Source organism: Triticum aestivum, unplaced genomic scaffold (genome assembly GCF_018294505.1).
Source record: "Triticum aestivum cultivar Chinese Spring unplaced genomic scaffold, IWGSC CS RefSeq v2.1 scaffold176138, whole genome shotgun sequence".
Taxonomy (NCBI): Eukaryota; Viridiplantae; Streptophyta; class Magnoliopsida; order Poales; family Poaceae; genus Triticum; species Triticum aestivum.
In genome coordinates, this window is record NW_025231590.1 from 1 (window position 1) to 11110 (window position 11110).

Genomic DNA, 11110 nt, shown 5'->3' on the forward strand with positions numbered 1-11110 from the left:
AAAAGTATATGAAAGTTGAATAATATTGGCATGGAACAATAAAAAATTATAGATACTACGGAGACGTATCAGCATCCCCAAGCTTAAATCCTGCTCGTCCTCGAGTAGGTAAATGATAAAAAAGATAATTTTTGATGTGGAATGCTACCTAGCATAATCTTGATCATGTGTCTAATCATGGCATGAATATTAAGACACGAGTGATTCAAAGCAATAGTCTATCATTTGACATAAAAACAATAATACTTCGAGCGTACTAATAAAGCAATCGTGTCTTTTCAAAACAACATGGCCAAAGAATGTTATCCCTACAAAATCATATAGTCTGGCTATGCTCCATCTTCATCACATAAAATATTCAAATCATGCACAACCCCGATGACGAGCCAAGCAATTGTTTCATACTTTTGACGTTCTCAAACCTTTTCAACTTTCACGCAATACATGAGCATGAGCCATGGATATAGCACTATAGATGGAATAGAGTATGATGGTGGAGGTTGTGTGGAGAAGACAAAAAGGAGAAAGTCTCACATCGACGCGGCTAATCAACGGGCTATGGAGATGCCCATCAATTGATGTCAATGCGAGGAGTAGGGATTGCCATGCAACAGATGCACTAGAGCTATAAGTGTACGAAAGCTCAAACTGAAACTAAGTGGGTGTGCATCCAACTAGCTTGCTCATGAAGACCTCGGGCATTTGAGGAAGCCCATCATCAGAATATACAGGACAAGTTCTATACTGAAAATTCCCACTAGTATATGAAAGTGAAAGCATAGGAGACTCTCTCTATGAAGAACATGGTGCTACTCTCAAGCACAAGTGTGGTAAAAGGATAGTAACATTGTCCCATCTCTCTTTTTCTCTCATTTTTTTATTTTCTCTTTTTTTATATATTTTTATATATTTTTTGGGCTTCTTTGGCCTCTTTTTTTGATTTGGGCTTCTTTGGCCTCTTTTTTTTTTATTTGGGCTTCTTTGGCCTCTTTTATTTTTCATAAAGTCCGGAGTCTCATCCCGACTTGTGGGGGAATCATAGTCTCCTTCATCCTTTCCTCACTGGGGCAATGCTTTAATAATGATGATCATCACACTTTTATTTACTTACAACTCAATATTACAACTCGATATCTAGAACAAAGATATGACTCTGTATGAATGCCTCCGGCAGTGTACCGGGATGTGCAATGATCTAGCGTAGCAATGCCATCAACATCATGCTGGCTATCTTACGATCATGCAAAGCAATATGACAATGAACGATCAAGTCATGTATATGATGATGATGGAAGTTGCATGGCAATATATCTCGGAATGGCTATGGACATGCCATGATAGGTAGGTATGGTGGCTGTTTTGAGGAAGATATAAGGAGGCTTATGTGTGATAGAGCGTATCGTATCATGGTGTTTGGATGCACCGGCGAAGTTTGCACCAACTCTCGAGGTGAGAAAGGGCAATGCACGGTACCGAAGAGTCTAGCAATGATGGAAGGGTGAGAGTGCGTATAATCCATGCATGGACTCAACATTAGTCATAAAGAATTCATATACTTATTGCAAAAATCTACAAACCATTGAAAACAAGGTACTACACGCATGCTCCTAGGGGGATAGATTGGTAGGAAAAGACCATCGCTCATCCCCGACCGCCACACATAAGGAAGACAATAAATAAATAAAATTGTGCTCCAACTTCAACACAAAGCGGTTCACCATACGTGCATGCTACGGGAATCACAAACCTCAACACAAGTATTTCTACTAATCCACAATAGCCCACTAATATGACTCTAATATCACCATCTTTATATCGCAAAACTATTGCAAGGAATTAAACATATCATATTCAGTGATCTACAAGTTTATGTAGAATTTTATGACTAACCATGTGAATGACCAATTCCTGTCATCTCTCTAAATAGATATATGTGAAGCAAGAGAGTTTAATTTTTCTACGAAAGATATGCACATGCTCTAACAAATATAAGTGAAGCAAAAGAGCATTCTACAAATGGCGGTTTTCTATGTGAAGAGAAACAGGCAATCCAAACTTCAAATGATATAAGTGAAGCACATGAAGCATTCTATAAAGCCATACTCAAAAGATTTAAATAAAGTGCAATGAGAATTCTATAAATAAACCAAGAACTATCTCATACCAGCATAGTGCATAAAAGAAAAGTAAAAACTAAATGCAAAAGACGCTCCAAGACTTGCACATATCGTATGAACGAAACGAATCCGAAAACATACCGATACTTGTTGAAAAAAGAGGGGATGCCTTCCGGGGCATCCCCAAGCTTAGACGCTTGAGTCTTCTTAAATATTTACTTGGGGTGCCTTGGGAATCCCCAAGCTTGAGCTCTTGCCTCTCTTCCTTTTCCTCATATCGAGACCTCCTCGATCAAGCACTTCATCCACGCAAAACTTCAACAGAAAACACGGTAAGATCCGTTAATATAATAAAGCAAATCACTACTCTAAGTAATGTTACAAACCAATTCATATTTTGTTTTTGCATTGTGTCTACTTTAATATAACTTTTCCATGGCTTAATCCACTGATATAAATTGATAGATTCATCAAAACAAGCAAACTATGCATCAAAAACAGAATCTGTCAAAAACAGAACAGTCTGTAGAAATCTGAACATTCACCATACTTCTGGTACCCCAAACATTCTACCAAAATTAGGAAAAATAAAACAATTTATACAGAAAGACAGTGCAAAAGGAATCAGAACCATTTGATGTTTCAGTAAAAAATGTAAAATCATGCACTACAGCCAAAGTTTCTGTCATGCACCGTACAAACCAACAAGCATTGTAAACATCCTAAAGGCAAACCTTGGCACATTATTTTTATAATACAATGGAATTGTACAAGGTCATAATTATTTTTGTTGAAAATTTTCTGTAATGAAGATTCAGAAAGTTTTCGTGAGCATGAACAAAGTTCAAGGCTAGCTCCCACTTTAACAATGCTCGTCTTTCTCACTTTCACTTTCCTTTTGAAAAGTTTTGGGTTCCCCTCTTTATATTTTTTGTTTTTAAACTTTATGAAAGCACTCAACAGAAATAAATGATTCTCTAAAACTTCCGGGTTGTCTCCCTGGCAGTACTTTCTTTAAAGCCATTAAGCTAGGCATACAGTGCTCAAATAATGGATCCACCCGGATCCCAAGGTATATCAAAGCCAATTTTAATTAACAATGATTTGTAATTTAGTAGTGAGCACAAAGTAACATATATCAAGCAATAACGAAGTCTAACTCTCTTCTTATGCATCGGCATGTCATAAAAGAACAATTCATGCACACCAAGTAAAGGCCAATGCATAGTATAAGCAGTTTCTTGCAATTCTATCATATTGGAAACATAGAGAGGTGGAGATATAGTTCCTCTCTCATAATAATTACAAGTAGGAGCAGCAAGAACATGCATATTATATCTATCAAAATCATCATGTGCAACGGTAAAATGCAACCCATCAACATAATCCTTAATAAGCACAAACTTCTCCGGTATAGTGTAGTTTGGAGAATTCAAAAAGATAACAAGACTATCATGTGTGGGTGCAATAGCAACAATTTCATGTTTAACATAAGGAACTATAGCAAGTTCATCTCCATAAGCACAATTCATATTGGTATTTTGGCCACAAGCATAGCAAGCATCATCAAAAAGGGATATTTCAAGAGAATCAACGGGATCATAACAATCATCATAGCAATCATCCTTCGGTAAGCACGAAGGGAAATTAAACAATGTATGAGTTGAAGAGTTACTCTCATTAGAAGGTGGGCACAGGTGATCAATTCGCTCTTCCTCGTTTTGTTCTTCGCTCTCCTCTTCATCTTTTTCATCCAATGAGCTCACAGTTTCATCAATTTCTTCTTCCATAGACTCCTGCAAAATATTACTCTCTTCTTGGACAGCGGAGACTTTCTCAATAAATGCATCAATATTGGAGTTATATTCATAACTCTCATAGCAATATCTAAGTATAGCAAAATTTTCAGGTCTGTAAACTGAATCATCAAAATCTTCAAACGGTTTAAACATAGATTCAATCTCATAAGCACCCATAAAAGCAACAAATTCTTCTATTTGTTCCACATCATAGTAATCATAGATACCATTAGCATAAGAAGCCAATGTTTTATTATCATTGAATTTGCATGAAATGGGAAGGTGTGGAGACTTCATCCTAGAGCAACAAGTAATATCATATCTCAAGCATAGATCCCGAGCATACCAACGCAACATATTAATTTGATCCCATAATAGTTTCCATTTTTGTGTCAAGCGATAATCCCTAAAGTATTCACGTTGATCCAACGTTACTCCCATAACATAATTGAATGGGGTTTTCTCAGGATTATCAAAGTAGTACATAATATCTTTCACATGATGAGCATCGAGGGTTTTAGGAGGTTCCCCATCTCCATGAGTAGCAAGTACACCTAATTTTTTTTGGTATTTCATGTTCCATATCCATAACTAAAGATAGAGAACAACTAAGAACAGCAAATAAAAATTACTTAGTGATAAAGCAAACAAGCACACACAAGAATATTCACCCCACGCTATGACTCCCCGGCAACGGCGCCAGAAAAAGGTCTTGATAATCCACAGGTGTAGGGGATAATTGTAGCCTCTTTCGATAAGTAAGAGTGTCGAACCCAACGAGGAGCTAAAGGTAGAACAAATATTCTCTCAAGTCCTATCTGCCACTGATACGACTCTACGCATGCTTAGTGTTTGCTTTACCTAGAACAAGTATGAAACTAGAAGTACTTTGTAGGTGTTGTTGGATAGGTTTGCAAGATAATAAAAGGCACATAAATAAAAAGTAGGGGCTGTTTAGATAAATAAGAAATAAAGTAAATATAGCGAGTGTGGAAAAGTGGTGGTAGGAGTTGTGAAATTGTCCCTAAGCAATTGACTACTTTACTAGACCGATAGCAAGTTTTATGTGGGAGAGGCCACTGCTAGCATGTCATCCCTGACTTGGAATTCTATGCACTTATGATTGGAACTATTAGCAAGCATCCGCAACTACTAACGTTCATTAAGGTAAAACCCAACTATAGCATTAAGATATATTGGTCCACCTTCAATCCCGTATGCATCAATTTCTATGCTAGGTTGAAGCTTCTGTCACTATTGCCCTCCAATACATAGTCCTATCAACATACAACTAACCCTATGGTGTGATCCACGCGCACGCTCATATGATGGGAACCAAAGGAGAACAACATAACCACAAGCAAATTAAACCAATCATAGCAATTCATCAATCACCGATAGGACAACGAAAATCTACTCAGACATCATAGGATGGCAACACATCATTGGATAATAATATGAAGCATAAAGCACCATGTTCAAGTAGAGGGTACAACGGGTTGCGGGAGAGTGGACCGCTGAATATAGATGGGGGAAGGTGATGGAGATGTTGGTGATGATGATGGAGGTGTTGGTGTAGATCGCGGTGATGATGATGGCCCCGAGCAGCGTTCCGGCGCCACCGGAAGCAAGGGGGAGAGAGCCCCCCTTATTCTTCTTCTTCCTTGACCTTCTCCCTATACTAGATGACCCGTTGCGCCAATGGCGCAAGGGGCAAGAGCAAGAGAAGTATGGTTGAAATGTGTATTTCATCTAAAAATGCATCTTTAGATCACACCATGTTAGATCTTGAGCGGAAGATGGACAGCGAAAGGCAGGGCATGACTTTTCTCATTGTTATGCGTTGTAATCAGCACATTTGGTTTTCTTGTTGGGCAATTGATGCTTTAAATAATGAAAACCAGAGAAAATAGATAACTATAGATAAGAGTAGCATCATGGATATTAATAGATGGATGTACATCACCAGAGGTTATATAGGCAGGGGCATAACCGCAGTGTTGGAAAAGCAACATAGCATCGTTCAAAAGGCAAACGATGGCATTTATAAGACATGGAAGTAGCTTAGTTCGGATCTTAAACAGGGAAATGCATCAACAAATGTTTGGCATGACTCTATGAGCGCCAAAGACCTCATTTGTGAACACGGCAGCAACACAGCAGTAGTTTGTTCAAAAGGGTGCAAAGATAAGGTCTTGAAAACAGCGACGATGAAGCAGTCTTCACTTGTTCTTGTGGACGGCGCCCTTAGCAGTGAGGGTGGAAGTAGCGAGGGTCAAGGCATCAAGCTTCTATATACAAATCAACCTGATGGAAAAGACAGAAAAGTTCACAAGACAAGAGATCCACATGCCATCGCAAGTTAATAAGAGTTAAATTGGTATCATAATAAAGCCTGTTATGTATGTAGTCCATTAGTTACTGATAAAAGGTGTAGACATGAATAAATACATCAGTTGATATAGAAGGCATAAGGCAAGGATAAATCAGTGAAAGGACTATAGGTATCGTAAGGATACTAAACAATATTCTAGAATCACCTGACAGCATTTCTGGGTATCTATATATCATATAAAAGACAACACAATGTAAACCATGGTAAGTGGAAAATAACCAAAAGAAAGGCATGACAAATCTGTGAAAGAAGTATAGGTCATTGGAATAGACGTACCACGCATGCTTATCCCCAAGCATGGATCAGCTACTAATTTTTTTTTGATGAACCGGTCTTTGTAGTAGCAACAGCACCCCTAAGATCAGAATGTTTTCAGCAAAAGGAGTATATGAGAGATATACATTCATATTGTATATGAACAGGGAAAAAACTAACAAGGCGAACTAAGGAAACAGGAATCAAAACTATAATTGCTATAGCATCAGAAGATCCATTGCACGGGGTTTCCTAGCGCTAATTTTTTAATGATCCATGCGTGCATTTCCAGTTTGGATAGGCCGGTAATAGCATCTTTTGCTTCATTGCGGAGAGAGGGCGTACATTTTAAGTCTGGTGGCTGAGCAAGTGTAGTTTCCATGGTCTTAGCAAGTGCAGTGGCAGGAGTACCATCATCAACATCAGTCAGTTTAGATCCCTGTGGCAGCGCCAAGTTAACCATTGGCAACCATGCAAGAGGAAAGCAACAAAAAATTGAAAGAGGAAGCTAGATCCAATAGAAATGCTAACAGTCGTTGAAACAGATGAATCTATGGAAGCTGGTGTAATCACCTGGGCACTGTTCTTCTGCTGCCAAACAAGGATAAGTGCATGGGGCAGACCCCTCTTTTGGAACTCCACGGTGTGGACAACTGGAGAACAGAAAGATAAATGAAAGACAGGATAAGCAAGATGTATGGCTAAGGAAAAGTGGGTTAGAGGAAGAAATGACACCGGGCACAGTACCAGCAACGACAGTCCCGAACACCTGCCCGGTGCTGATTTTCTGCAGGTAATCAAGAAGCTTCATCTGATGCACTCGTACGGTAATATCAGTCATGTCGACTGCTTTTGCCCATGTTCAAGACCCTGAACTATCTCAGGCCTCTCCAGATCACACACGAAGGTCGTGATCATTGTTGAGGAAATCATTAACTGGTAGCTGCTCGGTTAGCTGACGAGTAGGGGATTAATAGGCTAATCGGCAAGTTAATCGGCCATTTAATCAATTACTCAAGCGATTAATCAGTTAACTGGCTACTCGGTGACCCTACGAGTAGGGATTAAGCAGCAAGTTAACTGGTTAATCAGATGAATTCTTGAACAGGGGTCGTGATTATATCAGGCAAGCCATGTGCATGTGAAGCAGTCACTTCATCGTGGAAGTTTTCTCACTTCTATGCCTAATAATCAGATTCTGGGATTATCAAAATGCAGATGTGATTTAATTAGCACGATGCAAGGGCAATCATTTCAGCTGCAACATATGTCTTCATCACTTGTAATTAAATAAGAAACATGAATCATATAGGACACTATATGATCAAATTTGTGATCACAAAAAAAAACACCTTATTTGAACAGTCACGAGAAAGGACACTAACTCTCTAAGCTCATACACCCTCCTTGTTGCAGCATGGAAAGATGAATATCAGAAGATATCCAGGTGATCCACAACACCATAGAGCATGCTGTGATCCATCAAAATGCATCCATTATCTAGCGTTAAAGCAACAGACTGTTAAATACATGTCAATTTGCACCAAATCTAGTATAGTACTCTAGCTACCAATTCATGTCCTCAATGCAGCCGTGAAGCGGAAGTGAGCAGAAAACATTTATCACTAATTAAATGTTTCCCATTTCAAATGACTCTGACGATTATATATTGTGCAAAACACTAACTATCTCTGGCCAACGTATGATGCAGATCTTTCTCATTTCAAATGACTCTGGTAAAAAAATAGCCACTATCTCGCAACTCATTGAAGTAGACGGTCTGGCATTAGATCAAGGTGAACCTCAAGTTGCAAAACATGGGCAATAATAACCTTAAAGTAAGCACATATGCATATGCATATGAACCTAGGCAACAATAGGGGAAGACTACCATGAATATAGAGGACCTCTGGAGAGACCAATGTGTACTCATTACAGAATTAGTTCACGAAAAGTAAGTTGACACCAATGGAATACAATTGTATCACTTCACATACAGGAAGAAGAGCAGAAATGAGTAAGCAAATAAACATCCGCTCAAGGAGACCAGATCCAATTAGCTAAACAGCTGTAGCATAGATAGACCATAGTATTTTCTTTAGTTTCCATTGCCAGCAATGTAAGCGGTAATATAGTTATGAAGAAACAAATTCTGCATTGTAAAAATAGAGCATCTCAAAAAAAAGAATTAATAGGTGACATCAAACCTACAACAAATATATACCAACTATTGCCGGTTGATTTACTCACTAATCAGCAAAATATACTTATATTTGAGATTCTAGATAAAAAAAGCTTGGGAAAAAGCTAACAATACACATGAGAAGATGAACAAAAAGGATAGAAGGAAGGGATACAAGTATACCTTAAATCGAATAGCTTAATTGAGTATCTTGGCCAATCCATTGTACCTCTCATATGTAGTTCTGAGGAAAAGAACGGAGAATAATCATTTGAATCGAGCGCACAACTGTAGACCTGGATGGAAGAGGAATGGTCAAGCATGGTATAGTAGAGTAGGACTGTGAAAGCTAGAAATTTGTCCTTACAACGATGGAGACGTGCTACCAAAACGTAAGTTGGAGGAGATGAGGATCATACTACATACCGGCAGCCTTCCCGGTGTCAGTCTTGATCACAGACACTGGCCTGCTGTAGCCGCCTCTGGTCGCCCGCCAACACCCACGATGGGCCAAGATGGACGACGTGTACCTGAATCCACAAGGAAGACGATCGAGGGCCGTTGCTCACAACGCCGCACTTGTCTTGACCGCCGCCGCCACCTGTCTAGGGAAACTTTTCTTTCCCTGAACTTGGTGAACCTTTAGCTTGTGTGCCTGAGACACTCTGCAAACACCAAATGGTATGAGAACAATCACGATTATTTAATGTAAAGGAAGGTCACTGTATTTACTGATCTGAAAGTGTTGTATATGATAAAATCAAAATAGCTAGAAGCCTAAAAGTGACCCAACAATACTTTCAACAGTTTGCTGTTTGTGCAAGCAGTAGTATGCTTTAACCTCATAAATCGAAACATAACATGTTCAGGGCCAAAAATGTTGACAAAAATAAAGTGGTAGCAAGCCTATTTAAATTCATATGACCGGTGCAGCCTCCTAGATTAATAAATATATAATGGCAGTTTTGGCTGGTACTTAACATGGAGCAGAGACAACCTCATATACTCAACAGACAGCATCAACCTATAAAGAAAATGTGAACCAAATCAAAGTGGCATTGCTCCAAACCATAGAGCATACCTGAAAATCCGCTTCTCCATATCTTTTCTCTCAAATAGAGGCATGCTGAAGCCCTCACATAAGAGGTTGCCAGTGCGTACGTCAAGCCAACAAAAAAGAACAGGAGAGCGCAACCTACAAAAAAAAGAATGCAATTCTTTTACAACAACGAATCATAGAGCAAGCAAATGACAAGGGACCAAAAGAGAAGCAATCAACATGGCTCAGCATGCAAGCGGACGGCGTAATCTGCCACTGCAGCAGCTTGGATTTTCATCGAACGCCTTATAGGTAGATACAAAAACGAATCTACACAAACAGGGATGAGATATTCTGTTGTTAAATTGAAAAAATAAGTGAAAAGGAGAGGGGAGAAGGCAAATCAGTAGGGGGGTGAAGAGGTGTGGGTACCTGCAGAGGCCAGATGCGGCAGAGGATTCATCGGAACTATGTTACATAGAAGCTCAGCTACGGCGGCCACCCGTGCTTCTCCTCTTGACCACGACCACGACGCCGCCCGGACTCCCGCCATGCTCCGCCACAACCAGGCCACTCGTGCTTCAGCTGCGGCGCCCACCCGTGCTCCCTCCTCCAACGCCATCTTTCCACTGCCTGGATCTCGTTTTCCTCCTCCAACGCCATCTTCCCATCTCCACCTCCCAATGGAAAGGGCAAGACAGGAGGCATCGACCGGCGGGTGGCGCCATCAGCAAGAGAGGAAGAGGCGGTGCAGGAAGGAGGAGGCCGTTGCGAGGAGAGGAGGGGAAAAAGGAGACGTCAGGGGAGGAGAGAGGATGTGGTGGCGGCGGCGGCTGGGAATTGGGAGGAGATGGGTGGCCTCTTTTCACCGCGGGGGAATCGCGTCTAGGTTAATCCCTGTCTCGATAGAAACACGCTCACCCAAATGCATCGAAAAAACACCTCGTTTATTGGCCCCACGACCAAACCAGCCCTACCCATCATACAACATCAAACGAAAAGCTCAGGTAGAGAAGGGATTAACGGTGTACCGACCGCCAGCAGACGAAAAAGCACTGTGGTAAAAGAATCGTTCGGTCCACGACGGCATGCGCGCGCGATGGCTTCAGAAGGGCGGGTAGCATAGCGTCCTTTATATGCTCCATGGGAGAAGGGTTTCCCCTCTGGTCCTTGGCACCCATGGCGTGGGAGGGGCAAGAGCCCCTCTGAGATTGGATCTATCTCTCTATCTCTCTCTGTTTCTGCGTTCTCAGATTCTGTCCTTTCACCGTTTCTTTTATATCCGGAGATCCGTAACTCCGGTTGGGTGAATCTTTCGCCCAG

General features: G+C 40.5%; 1 long non-coding RNA gene across 3 annotated transcripts; it reads right to left on the reverse strand.

Annotated features, from left to right (window-relative positions):
• Window positions 1-5899: 5899 nt before the first annotated feature.
• On the reverse strand, window positions 5900-10669 carry LOC123175831 (uncharacterized). 3 transcript variants are annotated; one of them, XR_006488182.1, is made up of 10 exons: window positions 10220-10667; window positions 10028-10117; window positions 9830-9943; window positions 9175-9413; window positions 8932-9044; window positions 7314-8066; window positions 7140-7219; window positions 6912-7005; window positions 6588-6666; window positions 5900-6223 (listed from the first exon to the last, which is right to left on the reverse strand). It is a non-coding gene; the product is annotated as an uncharacterized lncRNA (long non-coding RNA). The 3 variants fall into 3 exon arrangements; XR_006488181.1 differs by having other exon boundaries at window positions 7314-9044; window positions 10220-10669; XR_006488183.1 differs by lacking the exon at window positions 10028-10117 and having other exon boundaries at window positions 7314-9044; window positions 10220-10669.
• Between the last annotated feature and the right edge of the window lie 441 nt (window positions 10670-11110).